We start from the raw sequence: 24207 nt of genomic DNA on the forward strand, positions 1-24207 counted from the left end.
GCCAACTATGTCAACCCCTACCATTTCAAAGGGTACCCCAACCACAGGTAGTGGAATAAGGGGAGCCTTTGGTGTGCCACCAGTCTTGCCACTGGCTTGGCAGGTCACGCAAGACTTACAAAAATCTTTTGTGTCCTCTGACATCCTAGACCAGTGAAACAGGGGGACAAGCCTTTCCCATGATTTGATCTGTCCCAAATGCCCAGCCAAAGGACTGTCATGTGCCAGAGTTAGGAGGAACTTTCTGTACTGCAGGGGAATGACCAATCTCCTGGCTGCTCCAGGTTTTGGGTCCCTTGCCTCTGTGTACAAGAGGTTGTCCTACCAGTAAACTCTATGTGAGTCACTGACATCCCCATTTTGCTGCTTGACAGCTTGCTGTCTGAGACCCTCTAATGTGGGACAGGATTGCTGTGCCACACTCAGCTCTTCCCTGGCAGGCTCCCCTCTACCCAAAAGCTCAGCAGTGTCTGCTGCCAGCTCATCTGGTAAAGGTTCTGCACAGGGAGGAAATTCTTCTTCCTCAGAAGGAGAATCATCTGTAGAGGGAGGGATAGTGGGTAGGGATTTACCCTTGCTACCGCTAGCTTTAGGGAGCACTTGGTCCATTGTTCCAGGATCCAAGTTACCCTGTCCTTTTTGCTTTTTGGCCTAAGCCCTTGTCAAAGCAAAAATATGCCCAGGAATGCCCAGCATTGCTGCATGAGCCTCCAACTCCACTTCTGCCCAAGCTGATGTCTCTAAATCATTTCCTAGTAGACAGTCTACAGGTAAATCTGAGGCAACCACAACTTTCTTTGGACCAGTAACCCCCCGCCCCAGTTGAGATTCACAACAGCCATGGGGTGGCTAAGAGTGTTGTTATGAGCGACTGTCACTTGGTACTGGTGACCAAGTAGGTGTTGTTCAGGGTGTACCAGTTTCTCTATCACCATGGTAACACTGGCACCTGTGTCCCTGTAGGCCTGAACCTCAACACCATTTATTCGGGGAAGTTGCTTGTACTTATCCATATTAAGGGGACAAGCAACCAAGGTGGCCAAATCAATGGCACCTTCAGAGACTAACACAGCCTCTGTGGTCTCCCTAACAAGACCAACCCCAACTAAATTACCAAAAGTGAGCCCAGCTACTCCCTTGGATTGGCTATTAGTAGGTTTGCTCCCACCACCACTGCTATTACTAGGGGCACTAGAATTTGCAGTAGGGGTTGAGGTAGTGGGAGGTTTGGTGTCTTTCTTTGGACAACTGGCATCAGTTGTCCAATGGCCTTTGACTTTACACAAATAACACCAAGGCTTTTTAACTTGATTTGAAGAGGCTTTGGACCCACCACCCCCACCAGAGGATTTTTGTGGGCCTGATGAAGACTCATTTTTAGTTTTGTCCCCACCCTTGTCAGAAGACTTACCATCCTTCTTCTTGCCATCCTTGTCACCCCCTGTATGAACTTTTCTGTTCACTCTTGTTCTGACCCATTTGTCTGCCTTCTTTCCCAATTCTTGGGGAGAGGTCAGATCTGAGTCCACTAGATATTGGTGTAACAAGTCAGACACACAGTTATTCAGAATATGCTCTCTCAGAATAAGATTATACAGGCTTTCATAGTCAGAAACTTTACTGCCATGTAACCACCCCTCCAAGGCCTTCACTGAACAGTCAACAAAGTCTATCCAGTTTTGTGAGGACTCTTTTCTGGTGTCTCTGAACTTAATCCTGTATTGTTCAGTGGTTAAGCCAAATCCATCCAAGAGTGCATCCTTCAAAACTGCAAAATTGTTAGCATCACTTTCTCTAACAGTAAGGAGCCTATCCCTACCCTTTCCATTGAAAGATAGCCACAATATAGCAGCCCACTGCCTTTGAGGGACCCCTTGTACCATACAGGCCCTCTCAAGTGCAGCAAACCACTTGTTGATGTCATCCCCCTCCTTGTAAGGGGGAACTATCTTGTGCAGATTCCTGGAATCATACTCCCTAACAGGATTACTATCAGGAATACTGCTATTCCTGCCACCATGGGGCCCAAACCCCAATCTCTGTCTCTCCTTCTCCAGGTCTAGGGATTCCCTGTCTAGAGCCAGCTGTTGCTGTTTAAGCTTCAGTCTGGTGTAGGAGGCTGGACTGGCTTGTAGTGAGTACCAAGGGGTACTTGCACCTTGCACCAGGCCCAGTTATCCCTTATTAGTGTATAGGGTGTCTAGCAGCTTAGGCTGATAGATAATGGTAGCTTAGCAGAGCAGCTTAGGCTGAACTAGGAGACGTGTGAAGCTACTACAGTACCACTTAGTGTCATATGCACAATATCATAAGAAAACGCAATACACAGTTATACTAAAAATAAAGGTACTTTATTTTTATGACAATATGCCAAAGTATCTTAGAGTGTACCCTCAGTGAGAGGATAGGAAATATACACAAGATATATATACACAATAGCAAAAATATGCAGTATAGTCTTAGAAAACAGTGCAAACAATGTATAGTTACAATAGGATGCAATGGGGAAACATAGGGATAGGGGCAACACAAACCATATACTCCAAAAGTGGAATGCGAACCACGAATGGACCCCAAACCTATGTGACCTTGTAGAGGGTCGCTGGGACTATTAGAAAATAGTGAGAGTTAGAAAAATAACCCTCCCCAAGACCCTGAAAAGTGAGTGCAAAGTGCACTAAAGTTCCCCTAAGGACAAAATAGTCGTGTTAGAGGAATAATGCAGGAAAGACACAAACCAGCAATGCAACAACTGTGGATTTCCAATCTAGGGTACCTGTGGAACAAGGGGACCGAGTCCAAAAGTCACAAGCAAGTCGGAGATGGGCAGATGCCCAGGAAATGCCAGCTGCGGGTGCAGAGAAGCTTCGACTGGACAGAAGAAGCTGAGGTTTCTGCAGGAACGAAAAGGGCTAGAGACTTCCCCTTTGGTGGACAGATCCTTCTCGCCTTGGAGAGTCGTACAGAAGTATTTTCCCGCCGAAAGGACGCTAACAAGCCTTGCTAGGCGCAAATCGTGCGGTTGGCGTTTTTGGACGCTGCTGGGGCCCAGGAGGGACCAGGAGGTCGCAAATTGGACCTGAAGAGAGAGGGGACGTCGAGCAAGACAAAGAGCCCTCACTGAAGCAGGTAGCACCCGGAGAAGTGCCAGAAACAGGCACTACGAGGATGCGTGAAACGGTGCTCGCCGAAGTTGCACAAAGGAGTCCCACGTCGCCGGAGACCAACTTAGAAAGTCGTGCAATGCAGGTTAGAGTGCCGTGGACCCAGGCTTGGCTGTGCACAAAGGATTTCCGCCGGAAGTGCACAGGGGCCGGAGTAGCTGCAAAATCGCGGTTCCCAGCAATGCAGCCCAGCGAGGTGAGGCAAGGACTTACCTCCACCAAACTTGGGCTGAAGAGTCACTGGACTGTGGGGGTCACTTGGACAGCGTCGCTGGATTCGAGGGACCTCGCTCGTCGTGCTGAGAGGAGACCCAAGGGACCGGTAATGCAGCTTTTTGGTGCCTGCGGTTGCAGGGGGAAGATTCCGTCGACCCACGGGAGATTTCTTCGGAGCTTCTGGTGCAGAGAGGAGGCAGGCTACCCCCACAGCATGCACAAGCAGGAAAACAGTCGAGAAGGCGGCAGGATCAGTGTTACAGAGTTGCAGTAGTCGTCTTTGCTACTATGTTGCAGGTTTGCAGGCTTCCAGCGCGGTCAGCGGTCGATTCCTTATCAGAAGGTGAAGAGAGAGATGCAGAGGAACTCGGCTGAGCTCATGCATTCGTTATCTAAAGTTTCCCCAGAGACAGAGACCCTAAATAGCCAGAAAAGAGGGTTTGGCTACCTAGGAGAGAGGAAAGGCTACTAACACCTGAAGGAGCCTATCAGCAGGAGTCTCTGACGTCACCTGGTGGCACTGGCCACTCAGAGCAGTCCAGTGTGCCAGCAGCACCTCTGTTTCCAAGATGGCAGAGGTCTGGAGCACACTGGAGGAGCTCTGGACACCTCCCAGGGGAGGTGCAGGTCAGGGGAGTGGTCACTCCCCTTTCCTTTGTCCAGTTTCGCGCCAGAGCAGGGGCTAAGGGGTCCCTGAACCGGTGTAGACTGGCTTATGCAGAATTGGGCACATCTGTGCCCAACAAAGCATTTCCAGAGGCTGGGGGAGGCTACTCCTCCCCTGCCTTCACACCATTTTCCAAAGGGAGAGGGTGTCACACCCTCTCTCAGAGGAAGTTCTTTGTTCTGCCATCCTGGGCCAGGCCTGGCTGGACCCCAGGAGGGCAGATGCCTGTCTGAGGGGTTGGCAGCAGCAGCAGCTGCAGTGAAACCCCAGGAAGGGCAGTCTGGCAGTACCAGGGTCTGTGCTACAGACCACTGGGATCATGGAATTGTACCAACAATGCCAGGATGGCATAGAGGGGGCAATTCCATGATCATAGACATGTTACATGGCCATATTCGGAGTTACCATGGTGAAGCCACATATAGGTAGTGACCTATATGTAGTGCACGCGTGTAATGGTGTCCCCGCACTCACAAAGTTCAGTGAATTGGCTCTGAACAATGTGGGGGCACCTTGGCTAGTGCCAGGGTGCCCTCACACTAAGTAACTTTGCACCTAACCTTTACCAGGTAAAGGTTAGACATATAGGTGACTTATAAGTTACTTCAGTGCAGTGTAAAATGGCTGTGAAATAACGTGGACGTTATTTCACTCAGGCTGCAGTGGCAGGCCTGTGTAAGAATTGTCAGAGCTCCCTATGGGTGGCAAAAGAAATGCTGCAGCCCATAGGGATCTCCTGGAACCCCAATACCCTGGGTACCTCAGTACCATATACTAGGGAATTATAAGGGTGTTCCAGTAAGCCAATGTAAATTGGTAAAAATGGTCACTAGCCTGTTAGTGACAATTTGAAAGTAATGAGAGAGCATAACCACTGAGGTTCTGGTTAGCAGAGCCTCAGTGAGACAGTTAGGCACCACACAGGGAACATATACATGCACACCTATGAGCACTGGGGCCCTGTGTGACAGGGTCCCAGTGACACATACATATAGGCCACAAACCTATGAGCACTGGGGTCCTGACCAGCAGGATCCCAGTGACACATAACAACCATACTGAAAACATAGGGCCTCATTATGACCCTGCCGCCCGCCAGGATCCCGCCCTCCAAATTACCGCGCCGCGGTCAAAAGACCGCGGCGGGTATTACGAGTTTTCCCCTGGGCTGGCGGGCGGTTCCAGTTAAACCGCCCGCCAGCCCAGGGGAAAACGACCTTCCCACGAGGATGCCGGCTCGTATTCGAGCCGGCGGAGTGGGAAGGTGCGACGGGTGCTACTGCACCCGTCGCGTATTTCACTGTCTGCAAGGCAGACAGTGAAATACATTTTGGGGCCCTCTTACGGGGGCCCCTGCCGTGCCCATGCCATTGGCATGGGCACGGCAGGGGCCCCCAGGGGCCCCGCGACCCCCCCTACCGCCATCCTGTTCATGGCTGCTTTCCCGCCATGAACTGGATGGCGGTAGGGGGGGTCAGAATCCTCATGGCTGCGGAGCGCGCTCCGCAGCCATGGAGGATTCCAATGAGCAGCGGAAAGTCAGCGGGAGACCGCTGACTTTCCGCTTCTGACCGCGGCTGAACCGCCGCGGTCAGAATGCTCATTGGAGCACCGCCAGCCTGTCGGCGGTGCTCCCTTGGTCGGTGGCCCTGGCGGCCACCGGCCGCCAGGGTCAGAATGACCCTCATAGTGTTTTCACTATGAGCACTGAGGCCTGGCTATCAGGATCCCAGTGAGACAGTGAAAACAGTGACAAACATCCTGACATACACTCACAAACAGGCCAAAAGTGGGGGTAACAAGGCTAGAAAGAGGCTACCTTCTCACATCTGGTCTCTTCCACTCTCAACTTTTTGAGTTCCCTTTCTAACATGTTGTCTTCAGGGTGGGTGGGTTGGGAATGCTTGGACACAGAGGATAAATTGGAAACAACAGAGGGAGATCTGTCCTTAACTGACTGGACTCTAACAACCTGGCCTCCAGGAATAAAAGCATCCCTACTATGACGGGAACTCCTATTACTACCAGCATTGCTAGGTGGTCTGCTAAGGGGCAGATTTGGAACAGAACCCTCCCCAACTCATTCAAGGAGTTCCTCTGAGTCAGAATGGGAGCCATCTATTAACTTCTCATTTGATGTGCCTGCTTGGGACTCATCATTCACAATGAGCATGTTATATAGAAACTCTCTTGTAGGGTTCTTTCCTATCTGTAAACCTCGATCTAAGCAGAGACTCCTTAGGCTCCTGAAATTTAAATTGTCATAGGTAGTATTGACCATTTTAAGAGCAGCCTCTACATCAGACATGATGGAAGAAGGTTTAGAGACAGTGAGAAGAAAGACAAAGTTTCAGAACTTTTTAAAGAACAGAGACAAAAAAAAAACTTTTTCAAACTTTTAGAAACTTTTTAGACGTTTTAGAGTACTTTTCAGCACTTAGTAGAAAGTGTAAGAGGAGAAAAGCAAAACTTTTTGGTTAGGTGTACATACAGTGAACTTGTTTTGTATATTATTCTCTTATGAATAGTACACAATGACAAAGTGGTAAGTAGTTACAAGTACTTATCCCACCGCTGCACAACCAATGTAGGAGGCTGGCCTGGCTTGTAGTGGGTACCAGAGGTACTTACACCTTGTGCCAGATCCAGTTTTCCCTTATTAGTGTAGAAGAGGTGTTTCTAGCAGCTTAGGCTGATAGAAGGTAGCTATGGCAAAGCAGCTTAGGCTGAACTAGGAGACATGTAAAGCTCCTACTATACCACTGGTGTCATATGCACAATATCATAAGAAAACACAATACACAGATATACTAAAAATAAAGGTACTTTATTTTTATGACAATATGCCAAAAGTATCTCAGTGAGTACCCTCAGTATGAGGATAAGTTATATACACAAGATATATGTACACAAACCAAAATTATGCAGGTTATTGCAAGAAAAGTAATGCAAGCAGTGTAAAGTTACAAAAGATTGCAATAGGAGCACATAGGTATAGGGGCAACACAAAACATATACTCCAAAAGTGGAATGCGAACCACGAATGAACCCCAAACCTATGTGAGCTTGTAGAGGGTCGCTGGGACTGTAGGAAAACAGTGAGGGTTAGAAATATAGCCCACCCCAAGACCCTGAAAGGTAGGTGTAAAGTACACCTACAACCCCCAGAGAGCACGGAAGTCGTGATAGGGGGATTCTGCAGGAAGAACAAACACCAGCATGCAACAACAGTGGATTTCTGGACCTGAGTACCTGTAAGACAAGGGGACCAAGTCCAAGAGTTGCGACAGTGTCGAGAGTGGGCAGGAGCCCAGGAAATGCCAGCTGAGGGTGCATGGAAGCTGCCACCTGTTGGAAGAAGCTTGGTGTTCTGCAAGAACGAAGAGGACTAGGAACTTCCCCTTTGGAGAATGGATGTCCCACGACGTGAAGTAGCTTACAGAGGTGTTCCCACGCAGAAAGACCACAAACAAGCCTTGCTAGCTGCAAGGGTCACAGTTAAGGTTTTTGGATGCTGCTGTGGCCCAGGAGGGACCAGGATGTCGCCACTTGGATGAGGAGACAGAGGGGACGCCCAGCAATTCAGGGAGCCCTCGCAGAAGCAGGCAGCACCCGCAGAAGTACCTGAACAGGCACTTAGAAGAAAAGTGAACCGGAGTCCACCCGAAGTCACAAAAGGGAGTCCCACGACGCCGGAGGACAACTCAGAAGGTTGTGCACTGCAGGTTAGAGTGTCGGGGAGCCAGGCTTGGCTGTGCACAAAGGAAATCCTGGAAGAGTGCACAGGAGCCGGAGCAGCTGCAAATCACGCAGTACCCAGCAATGCAGTCTAGCGTGGGGAGGTAAGGACTTACCTCCACAAAACTTGGACTGAAGAGTCAAAATGGGCGGCACCCTGTCTTCCATTCCAGCATTTGTGACCCCAAGGCATCATGGTAAATGCAGTCATTAGCACGAATTTGAATAGAGTTTTGAAAGTTTTTCACCATAAGTTGGTGCGGCGAGTGCTGTATCTTCGGACACGTGTTTCTGGCTATTTGGCCGTCATCAGCGAAGAGCAACGTGTAACTGGCAGGGTTGCTTGAAATGCCGCCTTGAAAGTATTCACAGGTTTAAGTACCACTCAAGAAGGCGCACAGGTGCTTCACCCGAGCTCGTCAGCTCAGAGGCTCACGGGAGCCTTAATTACAACAGTCAAAATGGGGAGCACCCTGTCTTCCATTCCAGCATTTGTGACCCCAAGGCATCATGGTAAATGCAGTCATTAGCACGAATTTGAATAGAGTTTTGAAAGTTTTTCACCATAAGTTGGTGCGGCGAGTGCCGTATCTTCGGACACGTGTTTCTGGCTATTTGGCCGTCATCAGCGAAGAGCAACGTGTAACTGGCAGGGTTGCTTGAAATGCCGCCTTGAAAGTATTCACAGGTTTAAGTACCACTCAAGAAGGCGCACAGGTGCTTCACCCGAGCTCGTCAGCTCAGAGGCTCACGGGAGCCTTAATTACAACAGTCAAAATGGGGAGCACCCTGTCTTCCATTCCAGCATTTGTGACCCCAAGGCATCATGGTAAATGCAGTCATTAGCACGAATTTGAATAGAGTTTTGAAAGTTTTTCACCATAAGTTGGAGCCAGAAACACGTGTCCAGAGATACGGCACTTGCTGCACCTACTTAAGGTGAAAGACTTTTTGAAAAATTTCTCTATCTTTAAATCAAATGACTGCATTTACCATGATGCATTGGGGCTATTTTATGCTGGAGTGTGAGGCAGTGTGCTCCCTTTTTTTGTGTGTCTAATTGGACTGAAGAGTCACTGGTCTGTGGGAGTCACATGGACAGAGTTGCTGAGTTCCAGGGACCACGCTTGTCGTGCTGAGAGGGGACCCAGAGGACCGGTGATGCAGTCTTTTTTTGCCTGCGGTTGCAGGGGTAAGATTCCGTCGACCCATGGGAGATTTCTTCAGAGCTCCTGGTGCAGAAAGGAGGCAGGCTGCCCCCAGAGCATGCACCACCTGGAAACAGTCAAGAAAGCCGGCAGGATGAAGCGATACAAGGTTGCTAGTAGTCGTCTTGCTACTTTGTTGCAGTTTTGCAGGCGTCCTGAGCAGTCAGCGGTTGATCCTTTGGCAGAAGGTGAAGAGGGAGATGCAGAGGAACTCTGGTGAGCTCTTGCATTCGTTATCTGAAGAATTCCCCAAAGCAGAGACCCTAAATAGCCAGAAAAGGAGGTTTGGCTAACTAGGAAGGAGGATTGGCTACCAAGAGAGGTAAGAGCCTATCAGAAGGAGCCTCTGACGTAACCTGCTGGCACTGGCCACTCAGAGCAGTCCAGTGTGCCACAGACACCTCTGTTTCCAAGATGGCAGAGGCCTGGGACACACTGGAGGAGCTCTGGGCACCTCCCCTGGGAGGTGCAGGTCAGGGGAGTGGTCACTCCCCTTTCCTTTGTCCAGTTTCGCGCAGGAGCAGGGCTGGGGGATCCCTAAACCGGTGTAGACTGGCTTATGCAGAGATGGGCATCATCTGTGCCCATCAAAGCATTTCCAGAGGCTGGGGGCGGCTACTCCTCCCCAGCCTTCACACCTATTTCCAAAGGAAGAGGGTGTTACACCCTCTCTCAGAGGAAATCCTTTGTTCTGCCTTCCTGGGCCAGGGCTGCCTGGACCCCATGAGGACAGAAACCTGTCTGAGGGGTTGGCAGCAGCAGCAGCTGTAGAGGAGACCCCGGAAAGGCAGTTTGGCAGTACCTGGGTTCTGTGCTAGAGACCCGGGGGATCATGGAATTGTCCCCCCAATGCCAGAATGGCATTGGAGTGACAATTCCATGATCTTAGACATGTTACATGGAAATGTTCGGAGTTACCATTGAGACGCTGTACATCGGTAGTGACCTATGTACAGTGCACGTGTGTAATGGTGTCCCCGCACTCACAAAGTCCGGGGAATTTGCCCTGAACGATGTGGGGGCACCTTGGCTAGTGGCAGGGTGCCCACACACTAAGTAACTTTGCACCCAACCTTCACCAGGTGAAGGTTAGACATATAGGTGTCTTATAAGTTACTTAAGTGCAGTGGTAAATGGCTGTGAAATAACGTGGACGTTATTTCACTCAGGCTGCATTGGCAGGCCTGTGTAAAAATTGTCAGAGCTCCCTATGGCTGGCAAAAGAAATGCTGCAGCCCATAGGGATCTCCTGGAACCTCAATACCCTGGGCACCTCATTACCATATACTAGGGAATTATATGGGTGTACCAGTATGCCAATGTGAATTGGTAAATTTAGTCACTAGCTTGTTAGTGACAAATTTGGAAAGCAGAGAGAGCATAACCACTGAGGTTCTGGTTAGCAGAGCTTCAGTGAGACAGTTAGGCATCACACAGGGAACACATACAGGGCACATACTTATGAGCACTGGGGCCCTGCCTGGCAGGGTCCCAGTGACACATAGACTAAAACAACATATATACAGTGAAATATGGGGGTAACATGCCAGGCAAGATGGTACTTTCCTCCAATTGCATGCTCCCTAACTGTGGTTTTACAAAGTTCACTCACCTCTCTGCTATTTTGTCTATTTTGTTTGAACGATATTCTAACCCTGGCCAGATCTTGTTTCACCATCCTCTCAGGATGGAATATGAGGTGGGATTCCCTTGAATGCATAGCCTGGACTTCACATACTGCAGCCAGGGAATAGACATCACCCTGTCACATTTCACGCAGTCCCACACTATTTCCCTGTTGAAGGTGGCGTGTGTGTTTGTCGATCCAAAGCACAACAGTAACAGGGGGGCTAATTTAATGGCATCCTCTACATAATCCACCCCAAGCTCATAATGGGTTATTCCAAAATTGTGAAGAAAAGGGTGGAAAATTATAGTGATAGGCGCTAACAGAATGTCACCAAAACATTTCTTTAACAATAGATAGTAAATAAGGTGCTCCCTAACGGAGGGTCCTCCCAGCACCTCCAGTGTTTCTCCAATAGGAAAAACCAAACTGATTCAAAAGGCCAGGGCACTCGTATGAAATAAGATAAGAGTCTGTGCAGTTAGGTTCTTGGTCTTCGGAGAATCAATATATAATCCAAACAGAGTTAAAGTTCAGTGTCTTTATTCTTGTGCGAGGTTTTCATACATGTTCATCACATCAGAAAGATTCCATATGTGGTCATCACAACAACATCCAACAGCCAACACGTGTTTCGTCTCCCAGAAATTAATCTCATTGACTTCCTCAGGGCTGTAAGAAACATAATAATGAGCTTGGTCATAATCTGTGGTTATACATGATTGTGGAAATTAATACCTGGCACTAAAATTGTGGTCAAGTCCTTCACCAGTATCGCGTGAGTGTCTAAAATCATCAAGTGACATTACCAGACGGAGCCACAGAGAAAAAACTGTGATTACAGTCTACCACAAGTGATAAACTTGTTATCATTATAAACATCACCAAAAGTTTGATGTGCACATGAAACGAAGTAGAAATTGAGAATTAGAAATAGGGATAAAGACTCCCACTAGATATGTGGCGATGAGAAACGGAAATTAAGGTTGAGAAATGTACTCTTAATGACAGGGTGTCATTAGGAAAAAAGGAAACAGAAAGGTGTCATAACACCTAGGAAATTGGTGAGTGAGTGTGCTAAATTAAGCATTCGCAAGTGTGTCTGAATAAAGAAAAACATACCAAAGTAAAAGTAAGGTGTTAACATGAATAAATGGCTTATCCTAATCAAGTAAAACTCTTCAAGATAATGTACGATCTGAAATAAAATGATTGTAAGTCATTAGGAGGAAGATAATGAGTAAGCTGAATTTAAGAGGAACTAACAAAAGGACTATCACATACCAATAGAGAAAGAGTAGTGGGAATCACGTGACGGGGGCAAAACACTATTATCCCCGAGTCTTCGTGAGGGAGTACTCATAAGTCAGCACGTATGGATCCAAAATCTTTTACGGTGCGATCTAGAAGACAAGATCGCTACACTAAGGAAGTAGTGACAAGCATAAGCAATATGGCATAAATCTAAAAGTAAAAGATCACGTACCTATAAACAAAACAGTTCTTTTGGGTAAATTCTTGTGTTGGGGGCCCTGTGTCTTGCTCCCCGATAATTAAGCTGGCGTGTATGTAGAGAAAAAGGACGTGTAAGCCCTCCGTCTCATCTAAAACCGATGTAACAAAGATTATATTCATATGTTGCTTCTAAGTTGAGCAACCAGACTCAGCCCCCTCAAAATAAAGTGCAAAATACATAAGTTAACATTAATGTCACCTACCTAGAAGTATAAGGTATAGAAGAGGCACAGAGTAAGGTCTCAGGAGTGTGTGTGAAACTCCTCGGCATGACGGGCAGTATATTTGTTTGGTCCTTCTTTTATTCGATGATGAGAATCATCGGCTGGTCCGAGATAGAAAAAGGACAGAGTGTTGAAAGAAAAAGTGGGCGCCATCTTGGAGTGTGAAAGACACAACTAAAAGACAGTGTCCAACTGGGTGGATGAAATTGCTAAGCATTATCTAATGCGAATAATCTTAGGCGCTTACACAAATTGATAGGAGGACACCGAATAAGGTCTTACACGACACAGAGTAAGGTCTCAGGAGTGTGTATAAAATTATTCGGCATGACGGGCAGTATGTTTGTTTGGTCCTTCTTTTAATCGATGATGAAAATCATCGGCTGGCCCGAAACAGAAAAAGGACAGAGTGTTAAAAGAAAAAATGGGCGCCATCTTGAAATTGCTATGCATTAGTTAATGCGAACAGCCTTAGGCGCTTACAAAATTGATAGAAAGACACCGAATAAGGTGTCACACAACACAGAGTAAGGTCTCAGGAGTGTGTATAAAATTCTTCGGCATGACGGGCAGTATGTTATTTGGTCCTTCTTTTAATCGATGAGGAGAATAATGTAACTTAGAAGTAATTTGTTCGAAGGGTCCCGAGAATAAGAGATGATACAAAATAGTAAAAACAAAGTGTAATCAGCCAAGTAATCCAAAGTAGTCATCGTCCTAATTATTTGTTTCACGTGATCATCAAAGATTGGTGATACTTACCAATAAGGTGTGAATTCATATGTAATGTAAATATTGTAATAATAGTAACACTTCACATTTGAACACAGTTCACCATCTTAGCACCAGAATTGAACTGGCTCATTCTTCCATATTAGGTAGTGTTGTATACTATGTTGATATAGTTTGACAGTAATGATTTAAATTCATACTTATAATGGGTTATGTTTGTGGCACAAGTTGGTGGAACCCCCAACTTCTTAAGACCCTGTTTTACTCGCATTGAAGGGGCCTAGAATTTGTAAAGCCCCACAAACCATCACCATATAATAAGATGGGCAGAAGCTTTCTCTTATAAATCTCCAGCAGGGGAACCAAGGTTTTTTTTCCAATGCACTGAGCCAAATTATAAATGAACTCAATAGAACAGGCAAATGTACACTGCACAGTGGAGATACAAGGTCCCCAGGTCCCCTCTGAGTCAGAGACTACACCCAATTAAAAAAACTCAGGGTAAGGCTCATTGGTTGCCCATCTATCTCAATACCCCTAATTTTTGTGTGCCCTAAATTGCATGCCATCATAAACGTTTTGGAGCGGTTGGTGGCCAGACCCAGGGATCCCATGAATGAGACAAACCCAACATTTAGCTTTTTCAGGCCTCCAGGCGTTATAGCCAACAAAACCACATCAGTGGGCTAGAGCATGGTGGGGACCTTTTTCCAGCTACAATTGGAATGTCCACATCTCTAGCAGAAAGGGCTGGGATGAAGCAGTTAATATACAACAAAAATAGCAGGGGGGCTAAAATGCACCCCTGCTGCACCCCACACACCTTCTTAAATTCCTCCGTCCTTTCTCCAGAGGTGCCATACGTGACTGAGGCAGAGAGGTCATAGTTGAGAGCTCTCAGGAACACAACCATGTCACCATCCAACCCCAGGTCAATCAGTAACTCCCAGAGCTTAGACCTCACCATGCTGTTGGAGGGGCAGGCCAGTTCCGTGAAGGCCAGGCACATGGATCCCTGTCTGGTGATGGTATACTTGCTCATCAGCAAGTACAAATTTAAACATTGCTCCAATATGCCGAGCCCCTCTCAGAAACCATTCTGCACCTCCGACAGCACAACAGTGGGCCCCACCCACTCCATGATTCAACCCAAAACCACCCTACCCACTATTTTTACAGCCGAGTCCAAATGTGAGATTGGGCAGTAACATGCATGCGATTGCAGGTTGCCTTTATAAAAAACAGGAATGATGACGGCAGAGCGCCAGGATTGGGGTAAGCCAGACTTAACTAGGGCGTTAAAGCTATTGCAAAGTAAGGGGGCCCAAAGATCCTGGGAGGTTTTTTAGAGGTCCATAGGCACACCATCTAGGCCAGGTGCTTTCTTACATGGACTACTATTGATGACCTCCTTAAGCTCCTCCACAGAAAATTCCAAGGCCAGAGGAAAGACCACCTCCTTCTCCACCCCCCTCTCATCACCTAGGGATCCATAAACTGATTTTAAGTGATCAACCCATGACTCCTGGATGATAGTGGTAATCATTCGATTGGACCCCCACCTACCTGATGTTCCTGGCTACAGCCCAAAAAACTCTAGAATCCTTTAGTCTGCAGGCCCGCTCCAGATCTCCCTAATGCTCAGCTTGAAATTGCCTCTTTCTAGCCCTACGCACATCCCTGTAGACCAGCCTGCACTGGGGCATCCTCAATACATCTCTTGGGTCAGCCTTCAGGGCCTCATGCAGGTTCCTATAGGCTTTTCTAGAAGGAGGTTCAAACCAAGAGGGGCCATCAGGCCTGGATTCACCAGACTTCATTAACTAATCCTTAACGTCCCGACCGAGGTCAGTGAAATGGGAGGCAACATCATGATGGCATTCTGATAGCTCCAAGCACACAAGAATCACGCAGAGGGAGATTGAGCACAATTTCCCTAATTGGACATTACGGCCCTCATTACAACCCTGGCGGTAAAAGACTGCCAGGGCTGTTTCAACAGAAGCACCGCCAACAGGCTGGCGGTGCTTCTCATGGGATTATGACCGCGGCGGAAGCACCGCGCTTGTACTGCCGGGACCGGCGGTTTCCCGCCACATTGGTCCTGGCGGTTGTAATCCCCCAGGGCAGTGCTGCCCAGGGGATTACGAGTCCCCCTCCCGCCAGCCTTTCCATGGCGGTATGAACCGCCATGAAAAGGCTGGCGGAAAGGGGAGTCGCGGGGCCCCCTGACACGGCCCCATGGAGCTTTTCACTGTCTGCATAGCAGACAGTGAAAAGTGCGACGGGTGCAACTGCCCACGTCGCACCGCTGGCTTCATTTGGAGCCGGCTCCCCTGTTGCGCCCGAGATCCCTGCTGGGCCAGTGGGCGGAAACTACGTTTCTGCCCGCCGACCCAGCTGGGATCTCCAAATGGCCACCGCAGGAGTGCGGCCGCATTGGCGGTCACGAGGCGGATTCCACTTGGCGGGCGGCGCTTGCCGCCCGCCAAAGTTGAAATGAGGGCCTATATCTACACTTCTCCAAACTAGACGCTGTCCCTGTGTTTTTCTATCCAGGGACTGTGGGGGCAGGATAGCTGGTCCCATACCCCCCTGCTTGGGACACCCAATTCCAGGCATAGGGGGTTATGGTTGTTATACAGGCTTGGCTAGAATTAGGCACCCAAAACGTATGGGCATAACTCGTGCTCAACCAAAATGTAGTCAATTATGGAAGACCTCCCTCCTCTCTCAAAGTTTCCCTTAGATGAGTATAGTGGATCAAAAATCTCCATTATGTTAATCAAATCGAATAGTTTAATGAGATGTAATAGGGCCTGCCCTCTCCCCCACCCCCACTTATCTCAGGAACGGCTAGGGCAGCCTGAGGGTGATTTTGCAAAGAAATTTAGGGGGTGCTATTACCTTATCTTCAAACATTGGGAGTACTTACAAAGACTGAATTTAGCTAGCAAGTACAATTAAAAATCACTTTGACAGGATCCCCAGCTTGGTGGGGAATTCATATATGTGTTGACCCCGAGAAAATAAGAGACTTGTTTTTTTAATCGTGGCTTTGCAAGTTTGCCTAAGTAAGCTGGTAGTGGAGAGTGTGTTAAAAAACTGGACAGAGCCCCCCAGCACTCCCTATTATTTCTTGGGGGTGCCAGTCTCTGGGTCTCTCTATCAGAACTGCTCTTATCTCAGTTCTGGTCGAGTGGGCAATTTGGACCTTGTGCAACCAGGAGACACTAACACGGGTAACACTAAAAAGTTGCACAGTGCTGCGATTAAACTAATGTAGCTCTGTGGGAGAGAGCAACACAGCACTATATCTACTAAGACACAGCACTGGTGCACACACAGGCTGCCTAGTGCCATCCACACACCTTTGGGCTTGGTCAAACACCATGGGTGGTTGTGTGGTAATCTAACCTTAACCTGTGCATTACGGGAGCTGCAGTCTTTGCTTCTAAGGAACCAACGACAAAATGTCCCTTTTAAGGGCTTGTAATAGGAAAGCCTTGAAGACATGGTATTCTGTTGACATTGGGCAGATCAGGCAGAAATATAAACAGGGAATGGGGTTACTGGGCAGCCGTGACTCAGGGCCCAGGGTACAAAAACAATTAGGGCCTGAGACAGTTATTTTGTTCCCGAGACACCCTACACAGGTTAAATTTCCTTTCAAACATAGATATATTGGACTGTTCCAGTTTCTTCCACCTTTGCAATTGTAAATTGAATCATCTGTTGTCAATCCAACTTGAATGTGAACCTATAGGGACGTTTCCCAGTCACACTACACCTAAGCAGGTCATGTCATGTGTGACACTTTCACCAGTCCAGCCTTCGTTCAGCCTACAGAAAGTTGTGGAATGGTGAGCCTTATAATGGCCCTCGCTGAACTACAAGCCCCAGAATGCAAAGAGCTGTTAATGTTGTTAAAACGCCAAGATTGGCTGAGAGTGTCACACATGGAAATGAGGACCTGTAGGATCTTTCTCCATCCTCTTACCATACCTAGCACCATGTCCCTATGTGCCCTAAGAGGCTTTCACTGCACTCAGGTGGGGCCATTTATTCATTGAACAGTTTTATATAATGCACCCGCACCAAAGGTAACATTACATAGAATACATTTCAGTAACAAGGGGCACTGAAAAACACAGACAAGACCATGAATAATCCAGTACATAATAACTGGTTAAATATTGTTAGATAATGCAGAGAATAAGGGAGAAAAAAATATTTTAATTCAGCTAGATTTAGGCCCATGTTGTGTGTGACACCTTCTGCCAGTCCAGGCTGCTTTGCCAACAGCTCTGGGATGGGGAGTCTGGGGTCACCTCCTATAACATATTTATTTTTGGGCCTTATTGTGACCTTCGCGCGGCTCTAAGGTGAATGATGTCACAGAAGGTCTGAAAACCCAAGGAGACATTAGCAAATAAAGGGACATTCTGGAATGCCTTGTCTTGGGGATTGCTGCTGGGTGAAGAGAGCAGCATTCTCTTCTTTAGATGGCCTCCTTATAACTTGGCATGGCCAATGTTCAAATGCGCTGTGGCCAAGGCATGGAGATAGGAGTCACTATATGATTCTAATGCTGGATGGATGGACATGTGGGGCCTATATACAAAGTTAAATATATACATGTATACTTACTTGTGTACATATGCCACTATACCTTGGAGTAGGTCTATCTTGCTGTGAACCATTTCCAAGTGTAGACTTACATAGTTCTGTGCCTTCAGATAAGGGGTGGGGCCTCCTAACATAGGATTAAAATGTGTAAGCTTACCACTATTAGCTTTGCAGATGTAGGCAGAGCTCCCCACCACTGTGTTGAAGATCCCCCTGTGGGAAAGGATGGGGGGGGGATAATTCAATTATATTGTCCTTTTAAAAAAATCAGAACTATATCACTATGAATATACATGGAAATTGACTTTAGATATTTTTTCTAACACTGAACTAATAAAATGAAATGTTATAGCAAATTACCTCATCCAATTAAATGTATATTACATAATACATGCAAATATATTGATGCAATATATTTTACAACAATGATCAAAAAACCCACCCTACCACTTCTATTTTTAGCAAGTAGAAAATTCTGCTAAAAATTGTGTTTCGTTTATTTGAATTATTTTAACTTAATTACCTTTTAAAATAATAAAATACTTATGTAAAAAATGTGTTTTTAATATTTAAACATATACATAATATATATGTATATTTATACACACACACATGTATATATATATATATAAATGTATATATATATGTATGCAGATATATAATTTACACGTATAAATGTTCAAATAAGTTAGTTCATTTCACATTAGTTCAGCTGGAGTGTTATTTTATTTCCCTGACTGCCTTGTTTTCTACGCAAGAGTGTTGTAGAACCTGTAAAGGGCCATGGGTGCTGCTGGACTCACTCCAAGGCTGGGCAAGAGTAGTACCTTTAGAAGTGTGGTTTTAAGTGTGCGTTTGTATTACCATGTCTCTCTCTAAGCCCCTCCTCAAATTTGCCTAAACCTCGCCCATTTAAGAGGCAGTACCTCTGGTTTTTATGCCACTTACCCGTCCCCCTCTCACATTTGCTACAGAGGCGTACACCTAATTATGCTGAGATCGCAACCACTCTGGTGGAGATGTCTGCATGAACAATTTAGGGCATGGGGGTCTATACCTGAAGGTTTGTGAATAGCATTTTGTAGTATGTGAGAAGTAATACTCATATTATTTTATGTACTACAAAATGGAGTTTGTGAATAGGTATCCAAGTTGCGCAGCCAATAGGCTAGGCATGTGGGGCCAGATGTATAAAATATTTATTTTTGCGATTGCAAACGGCCCAGCGGGTTTTGGTATGGAACAAGTCCAATTTGTGACTACATACCGATTCGGTATTAGGAAGGGGCGTGTCAAGGGTGTCCCTTCCTAATACCGAATCGCAGAGGTATGTATGATTGTTTTGTGAACGTGAATGCGGTCGCAAAACAATCGCGGTTACTACCTACATCAAGTAGGTGGTAACCCATTCGCAAAGGGGATTGTGAATGCATGTGAAAACGTTTCTTAACACCTACTCCTAAAACATTAAAAGAAACTTTTCATTTTTAAACACAACCCGTTTTCCCTTAAGGAAAACGGGCTATATTTAAAAAAAAAAGATTGCTTTATTGAAAAGCAATCACAGACACGGTGGTCTGCCGAGCCCAGCAGGCCAACATCCCTGTGATTGTAGCCATTCGCAATGGCTCGCAAATTGCGACCTACCTCATGAATATTAATGAGGTAGGTCCATTTGCGAGCCCTAAGAATCCTCTCGCCAATCCTGACATTAAAACAATGGCGAGCTCAAGAAACAGCAGACAGCTATGTGCATAATGTAATCCCTATGCGGTATTTTGTCTGGATGTTCTCAATAAAATAAATGCAGGGAATGCATTTCAAGCCCCATAAATTGCACAAAAGAAAGGGTGAAGGAGCACTGCCCCCTAGTGCCTGGAGGGAGAAATGCAGCATGAAAACGTGTCTTCATTGCACCAACCCAGAATATGAGAGGCAATGCAGTCGAAGAGCTCAGATGTAGGGCTGGCTGAAATTTAAATTACGCCAGCATCGTTTGTGTAGTTTTGGGAATTTTCCATTTCGCTAGAGAGTCCCAAAAATTACGCCATTATGCCATTTTGTATAATTATGAGCTGAATAGTGAAGTTCATTGTAATTTGCATTTTTTATATAGCGCTTGTTTATAAGCGTCTTACCATCAATGATGCCACAATGCTATTTGTGCTAAAATAAAGCGCAAAATGACAGATTTGCTTTTTGCGTACTTTCGAGTAATTTCTCTGACTTTGGCTAAATGTCACAAAATTAAGCAAAAGAAAAATATGAATGTTTTGCACAGCCCCACTCCACTGCAGACGTGGGACCTCTTGACCTAACTCCTGCTGCTGCCTTTTGCACCTAATAAAAAAAATCAATTGATTTTTAGACACCCATGTAATCTTGCAGTGCCTCAAATTGTATATAAAAATTTTTTTTTGAGAAAAAAAGGTTGAAGAGAATAGTGAGAAAAATCTTAACGTGCATGAATACTTTCAAAACAGAAAGTTTGAAAGTGCACGCTTTCAACTGAGAAGTAACAAAGGGCCTGATTTAGACCCTGAAGTGGAGTACTATCCATCAGGGTGGCAGTGGAATTAACATCTGCCATCCTGATGACCAGTTGTCCGTCCTACTTAGAGATGATTACCAACCTAGCAGTCAAATCTCTATGTTGGAAAGAGTCAATGGTGCCTGCCTTCAAGGTACACGATTTTGATGCCAGTTTTGATGGCTGCCCACCAAACTTTTCACAACTTTTGCAAAAACAAACTCCAATGTGGGAGTAATTGAAATACAAAAAAGATGACCCCTCACCGCAACCGGGAGTCTTCTCCTATGTATGTGGGTCATTATTTTGTTTTCTTTCTCTCACTTCTATTCTAGGCTTTTCCTCCCAGTGACGGAGGGCAGAAAAAAACTTCAGACAACGACTCTAAATAGAGTGGGCAGTGTGATGGCTTCCCATCGAAGGAGCCAAGTAGACCATGTCAACAGAAAACTGGTGGTCCCCCGATGCTAAATATGGTGAGCAGACCCTCGGTTTGGAGGACAGCTTCTCCGTCACATTTGTGATACAGTCCCCTGACTGGCAAATTCTAACTCACCACTTAAGTTTGAATAAATACGTTTGAATTACAGTGAACTTGAACATTCGTGTTCTCATAATTGTTTATACCTGAACTCTACTCACAAGTAAACTTTTCTCACATATTTGTTGTATATATTTAATGTATCGTTTAACTTTTATCATGTTCCCATGTCACTGTGCACCTGGCATACTGAATCTGAAACACCTTTTGATGGGATGAGAACGAACATGTATGGAAAATGGACATGTAGCTCTAATGTGAGTGCTCGGCTTCATATCGAACTGGTTTCTCGACTTTTTGTTTGGCTCTGGTATCGCGATAATCTAGCGTATGTGCAGAGGCCAAGGACTGTCCCTGTTCTGTCACTGGGAGAGAAGCAGCATGCATGACCCCATACCAGATGTAGGATCACTGCCCATGCAGGGGGTAAATTACACGAAGTGTTGGTGTCAGCGGATCCTGTTTTGTATATCACAACTAAAAAGCCAACTGCAACAGACGACAAGTCAGGAGTGACCCGTGTTGTCAGGGGGTCCCTCAGTCTATCTGAGCGGTTCCCATGTGATCTGTGGAAAGACTTTGCATGAACAAGCATCACTGTGTCACCGGGCACGTCATAGAGAGCACAACCGACTTGTGCTGCCAATGTCAGGCAGAGGAGCTCCACTGCTGCCGAGTCAGAGGCCGTGGGCCACAGCTGACGTGCACCACTATGGAGGACTTGGCCCAGATGCTGCAATCACACCTGTCTGCAACCAGTGGGAAGGCCACCGCTTCCAAAGACTAGCGGTACTGTGCAGGCCTGCCATGCTTGCCCGGTCCAGCAGCCGCTGTTTCCATGCAAGATCACAAAGGCACGGGACAAGTGGAAAGATGTGTAAACATGGGTAGGTTGTAACTGTGAATGAAGGGCCTGAGTCATATCTCGGAGGATGGATTACACCATCACAACAGTGGCTGATACCTCGACTGCCGAAATATATATCACGTAGGAAATAATGGGATTTATATTCTGGCAGACGGAATATCCATGACCATTATGACGGAGTAATCTATCCACCAAAATCTAATTCAGGCCTTAAATTAGACAGCTGTGGCATAAATAAAAACTTACATGAAGTTCAGTTAGGTAAAAATGTGGGTACCCGCCTACAGGGCTCACCAGAGAGATGTACCCTCACCATTCAATGGACTGACCTTTCTGCCCAGAGACAGAAGTAGGCCACCTGCCAGGTGGTAAGTTTCACAGAAAGAGCACCAGCCAACAGTCGAAACTCCATCTTGTGCGAAACACTGTTGTCATGAGCCTCCAGAAGTCGCCAGCAGCCAATGGAGGGTGATCGGTACCGGTGAAATGTTGTCATATCTTCTGAAGCCTGATACCAGGCAGACCGCAGAGATGATTGCTGCTCTTAGAGGTACCAGGTGTGTTTGGGGAGTGCAGGTTAGAAGACCATTATTGTATGTCATCAGGGCAGCAGACCTTCGGGCATGGTTGCATGTCGTGGAACGACATGTTTGATTTCCTCAGGAGAGTGTCCAGGGGTTGCAGGTATAGGTTGAAAAGTGGAGGGGAGAGGATGGAGCCTTGGAGGACTAACACAAGTGGTGTGAGGGTTGAGATGTTACTTGCGAGTTCTGAGCTTCTCTGAGCCGGACCCACACCTGGAAGGCCATGATGCTGCCTGAAAAACACCTAAGAAGCCTTGCAGTGGTGGACGCCTCCGCAGCAAGCATATCCTTCATCACCGCTCGGCTGTCAATTATTAAAGTGGTGTGATGGGCACTCAGTGTGGGATTGATAGTAAGACGTCCCTACAACACTAGAGGTAAATGGCACTAATTGTTCCAGTTGCGACCTGTAAACCCTGATTGCCTGTGACCCTTGAACCGGATCTCACAGGCTGCTAAGAAAGGATGGGAGGAAAGTCGTGTTGTAATACTACTACTCACCGAGTGCATTGTGGGTACAGAATCGATGGAACACACTGTTCCAAACACGGTGTAGAGAAGGTGAAGACACTTTGCCTCTCTTCAAGAGGTTAAGATAATTAGCGTGTGGTCTGCACAAAGCTCTTTTTAGGTCTAGCCTTTGACAGATGTCAAACACAGAAGCTGTTGACAATTTACAATTTGCACTGAGCTTCGGGTTCGCCACATTTAACCATTGGCTTTCCTCGACCAGCTATTGCTGTTTGGTGTATCCTTCCAACCCTACCCACAACGAACTGCTTGAAGGACTAATTTACAAGGGTAGCCCTCTCGCCGCTCCTTCTGGTTCCCTCCGCCGTGCCCTGTTCTTACGTGCTAAAGCTGCTTGTGTTTGCACATTGATCCTACACCCACTGGCTTTGCCAATGCTTGTTTATGTAACGGGTGGCACAATCACAAACACAAATGAAGATGCGCACCAGTGCAGACTATGGACCCGTCTGGGTATTCTGGTCACGTGCCTACTGGGTGGACCAGTTTGCACAGATTACCTGTAGTGACAGAAAACCAGGTTTTCTTGATATTTTCTTAATTACTTGCAGATGGAACCCATCACCCACAACAAACTGCTCTCCTCCAATACACATCTAGTTTGAGGCCGATGAGTGCCCTCCATCTTTGTTAAACTTTGGAAACTCTACGCCCGACTCTTCCCGTGGAGTGGGCTCAGATTATGAAATGTCACTGGGGTCTCTTGCAGGCCATGGCCTTTCCTGCTCCCAGACACGGTGAGTGGATGTCCCAAAGGAATCCAGGCGCTAGTCCCGGCAGTGAACACTGGCTCAACCTCCCTCCGTGCTCCGGGGATTGGCAGTGTTCCTAGAGCAACCTGGAAAACGCGACACCCTGCGGACAAACCGGCGCTTCTCCGGGTCCCCCTGGGAGTTCGTGCGCTCCTGCCCGCATCATCTGACCGCTCCGGCCTTGCTCCCGGCCTCGGTCCGTCTCCAGGCCCAGCCCGTGCCAGACAGCGCCATCCTGGCGGCCTCGGCTTCGCCCATCCGTCGGCCTCGCCTCTTGCTTCACTCACCAGCTGTGATGCTGCAAGACGGTGCCCGGTGGCACAGCGGGCGCAGACAGCCTGGCGACGGGTGTCTTATGCGGAGCCGCAGCGCGCCAGGCCCCGGGTGCCGAGCCATGCTGTGCGCTCGGGCGCGCCCTCCTGCACGAAGACACAGCTGCCAAGGTTTCAGATTGCCATGAGTGACATTTCAACGGCTATGAGTGCCACTTTCTCGCGAGCAAAATCACGCAATGAAGACGAGTGAAACATAAAAATATCAGAAATTATACCCATTTCTGCAACGAGACACGCTAAGATCTTAAAACTGCTGCAGAAAGCCAGAAATGTGCTGATTATACCCTGGTTGTACTGTAAAACAAATGTGTTATTTATTTAAACCTCTCTCCTCAGCTCAGTGCCA

The 24207-nt window shown here is 47.0% G+C and overlaps 1 long non-coding RNA gene across 1 annotated transcript; it reads right to left on the reverse strand.

Annotated features, from left to right (window-relative positions):
• Window positions 1-11219: 11219 nt before the first annotated feature.
• Window positions 11220-23940, reverse strand: LOC138288427 (uncharacterized). The gene is made up of 3 exons (XR_011202399.1): window positions 23814-23940; window positions 17878-17933; window positions 11220-11292 (listed from the first exon to the last, which is right to left on the reverse strand). It is a non-coding gene; the product is annotated as an uncharacterized lncRNA (long non-coding RNA).
• Window positions 23941-24207: the final 267 nt, after the last annotated feature.

This window comes from Pleurodeles waltl, chromosome 4_1, assembly GCF_031143425.1.
Source record: "Pleurodeles waltl isolate 20211129_DDA chromosome 4_1, aPleWal1.hap1.20221129, whole genome shotgun sequence".
Classification (NCBI taxonomy): domain Eukaryota; kingdom Metazoa; phylum Chordata; class Amphibia; order Caudata; family Salamandridae; genus Pleurodeles; species Pleurodeles waltl.